Source organism: Orycteropus afer, unplaced genomic scaffold (assembly GCF_000298275.1).
Source record: "Orycteropus afer afer isolate SDZICR_OR568_19922 unplaced genomic scaffold, OryAfe1.0 scaffold00127, whole genome shotgun sequence".
In the NCBI taxonomy this organism is placed as follows: Eukaryota; Metazoa; Chordata; class Mammalia; order Tubulidentata; family Orycteropodidae; genus Orycteropus; species Orycteropus afer.
Window position 1 is genome coordinate 3,989,832 of NW_006921714.1, and position 4,357 is coordinate 3,994,188.

Sequence of the window (4,357 nt, forward strand, 5' to 3'; positions counted from 1 at the left end):
GGAGGCTGTGGTTTGTGTGATCCATCAATCCTTTGGACTAAATGTTTCCTTGAGTCTTTGATTTTCTTCACTCTTCTTCGTTCTGGACTGGGGGAGACGGCCATCTAAGACCTCAGTTGCTACTCACCATTGTAGAGTGCAGAACACTGTCATCGTTTGATTTACTCACTGTTGCTTCTGTGGGTGCGGATTGTGGACCCAAATAAAATGAAATCCTGGACTTCACTCTTTTCTTCGTTTGTGATATTGCTTATTGGTTAAGTTGTGAGGATTTTGCTTTTCGTTATATTGAAGTGTAATCCATACTGAATTCTTTGATCTTTGCCAGTGAGTGAGTGCTTCAAGTCATCTTTGCTTTCAGCAAGCAAGGCGTGTCATCTGCATATTGCAGGTTCTTCGTGGGTCTTCCTTCAATCCTGATGCTGCACTCTGCTTCTTCATCTAGTCCAGCTTTGGATTATGTGCTCAGCATACAGCACCTGTCAGTTTTTCGTATTATGGTGGTTTGACGGTTGCTGTGAAGCTAGAAGCGATGCCCCTGGTATTTCTAAAAGCAGCAGGCTCATTCATTATGAGTAAGTTTCAGCAGTGTCCAGACTAGGAAAGTGGGCCTGACAATCTACTTCTGAAAAAAAATCAGCCAGTGAAAACCTTATGGATAGCACTGGAACACGGATCGGAGTCCTGGAAGACAGACAACTCACACTGGAAGGCACTCAAAATATGACTGGGGAAGAGCTACCTCTTCAAAAAGTCAACCTAAATGACATGGATGGAGTAAAGCTTTCAGGACTTTCATTTACTGATGTGGCATGACTCAAAGTAAGAAGAAACAACTGTAAACAATGAATGTTAAGGGCAGGAGTACCAGATTAAAATGGCTCTATGCAGAAGCAGCAAAGAGAGGTACAGTGCCTGCAGGTGGCAAAAAGCCTGGTTTGAAGACATTAGGAGGACTGCTAGGACCGCAATGGGGACAAGGGCAATGTCGAATACAGGTAAGGAGACTAGCCAGTGTCAAATCACCTGTAAAATGAGCTAACATTTAATTATGCAAACAGGAAATGGGAACAGGTCCCAAAACATGCAAATCTGCAGGGTAAGCACAACCCACAAATTCTCTTTCATAAAGGAGTTTTTAGCTAACATACAAAATGGGCTTTCAAATCAACTGTTATTTCATAGGACCACAGGTGAGTGTTAATAATTGGAGCAATCTTGTGGGATCCAAATTCAATGAACTGATCCTGCCAAGTGCCATGTTATGAAGATACGCGCTAAAGGAAGATGCATGTAATAAACTTTTAAAATGTTCTCTCTTAAAAGTCTGTGTCCAACCTTAAGGCGAAAACAGACACACAACCCTCGTCCTAAAGTTTCCATCCCATCATCTTCAGTCAGTGCAAGTGGTTCCTCCCAAACATGACAGTTGGATTCTGGTGCCAAGTTGGGTAAAATGAGGGAATACAGAATCCAAAAATTGTTACCAATGTGCTTTGTTTGGCTCTCAGGGTTAAGAAAACAGTGAGCCAACACTTAAAAGTCAGATTTCAAAGAAAAATCTGGAAGTCTTGGTTCCTCTTGGAAAAGGTCTGAAGTGCTGATAATAATGGGACCGCTGGCAGCAGTCAGCTGGAATGGAACACTAGTGCCTCCCCCCACAAGCCCCTCTGCTTTGTCATTACTGAGGCTGATTAAGAGAAGTCCCACAAAGCACTGCTGCTCAAACTTGGCTGTGAAAGAGAACCCTGTGGGGAGCCTGTGAAAATGCAAGTTCTGATTGAGTAGGTGGGGGTGTGGCCTGAAACTCATTTCTGAAAAGCAGGTGCTGCTGGTCCTTCAGCCATACTCTAAATACAAAGGCTAGAACTGACTTATCAATAAAATAAACACACACACACTAAAGGAAATAAAAAAGCAAACAATCTTTATTTAATAATCTTAGATATTTAAAATACAGCTCATTGAACATCCACATTAACAAGGGACTCCCAGGTGTTCAACAGCGCTTCGGAAGCCCGGCTTTTGGAGGGACTGGATGGGAAGGCCTGTGCGTGGTAATGCGAGGAGCACACACAGTAGAGCTGAGAGGTGGGCCCTGAGCGAACGGCACTGCCACAGTGTACCTGTATCCTGGCCAATTGCAATGCTTTTCATTTCAGATCTTTTGTACTTGAATTCCAAACAGTTAGTTTATTTTTACAGAACAATGATGTTTTAAAAAGTTATTCCTAATAGTCCAGTGTTGTAGAAATTAGATAATCACATTTCAAATGTATACTTTCCTCTTTCAGAAAAAAGAAAAAAAAATAATAAAGTATTAAAATATTCCTGGAAACATTCAGCTCTGAACTATGCAAGAGACAACTGAAGTTCTTCCTAAGCAAATCAGGTCTTCACAGATGTTTCACTGATGCCCCCTACTGCTTTGTCTATGAATCCAGTCTTAATATTTATTGAGATCCACTAGTATTAACGGAATCTATCAATTATTGTGAATCGAGAAGTGATGCAACTAGCACTACTTCTCCAAATGCCAGACATTGTGGAAAAAATTTAAATAGCAAAGATTTTTTTCAAATGAAAAAAAAAAAAAATCAAAATTCAAATGAACCCACTACGTCAATAACCTCTTCATTCATGAAAGCAGAACAGAACAAAAAAAATTTTGCTACATGTAAGATTTTAAAAGGCAATAAAAAGCCAGTTACTTTCTTTAACATAAAATGCTGGTTAAAATGGACCTAGGGATGAAGGCAAGATTTTATTCTAGAAACATGGGAAATGCTCACTTACAGTGCTGAACTGACTAGTTGGTCCAGTCTGATTTTTCTTAATTAAGGTCCCATATAGCAAATATCCATACTTAGGGCCCAGGTATAAAAACCAATTTACTTTGTCCAATGGGTCAATTTTAAGGCATTTAAGTAAACCTTGGCATTAGCATTTAAAAAACAAGGATCAAAGACACAGAGATTAAAAATGTGATTTAGGCTCTGACTGGAATAAAAATTACTTTATACAGCTTAATATTAACTGAAACAACATACACAATTATTTTGCCTATCATGATACTCAACTAGTTGTGAACTTTTTTCTCATTAAATTTACCACATATTTGGCATCACAAATAAAGCCTTAATTAAGAAAAATCAAGTTTTAAAGAAACTAAAGCACCTTCTTAAATAATCGGTGAATGGTAAATTATTTGGCCAACATCGTAGAATTTAAATACATAACGTTTTCCACAGCAACCTTTTCAAATAATTTAACTACTGAAATATTCCTGTTAATCACCATAAAACATGTATGTTGATGGTTTTAGATCAGAAGAACTCTGTATTGTTAAAACATAAATAATTACTTATTAAATCCAGAACATCTGAAAATATGAAAGTGGTATTTCCAAAGCTTGTTCAAACTCTACTTATAACATTAGCATATTAATACAAATTATACATTAGAAAAATGATACCGATAGTTTAAATATTAAACATTAAGGTTTTCCCAATTGGTAAAACCAAATGGGAAGCCTTATAAAGTTCTTAGCAGGGCAGTTAATGCGAATTGACTTGTTTCTGACTTTCTTGCAGGTGTTTTACCATAAATGGTAGTCCCTGATATGGTAATTGGAACTTTGTATAACTTTCTAATTTTCTGATACTGTGGTTATGGGCTCTAGCATCTCTTCATATCATTCAATCAATTAATAAATGAAATCTAAATAACCCATTCCAAACAAGATGAGAAGTCACTAGTGATTCAGGATCCACCATCCAAACCTAACAATTTCTAAACAAACAAAACAAACACATTCAATCATATCCAGTGTGTGCTCAACTTTGTTTAAAAAATCCCTAACAAGTTAAGGCCGAATGCCCCATTTTCCTAAGTGCTTTAATTAAGGTGTGTGAAATTACTAGGTAATACTATGAACTTGATAAATTCTAATTAAGGTTAAAACTTTTATGCATATTGGTTTTCATATTAATATATTAGGTAGCTAGCTCATCAATTCAAGTGTACGCAGAGTTTGCTATAACTTTTCAATGGGAGAAGGTAAAGGCCAACTATCCATGGACCATATGAGTGCATTGTGGGATAATTACAGAAATGTTCTGGTTTGTAAATCTTGAGGGAATGGTGCTAACCTTCAACATCCCTTGCGGTTCTAATATTATAATCCTCTGAAACATTTTCAGTTGTTAAAAGAAAACACTCGATTTTAAAACAGGACTATTTTTTTTTTTTCTTTTTTTTGTAAAGGAAACTTAAGAAAACTTTATTTGGCACAAAATAATGACTTAAAAAAAAAAAAAACTCTCTCCAAAAAAGCTATTCCATAATCATAAATAAA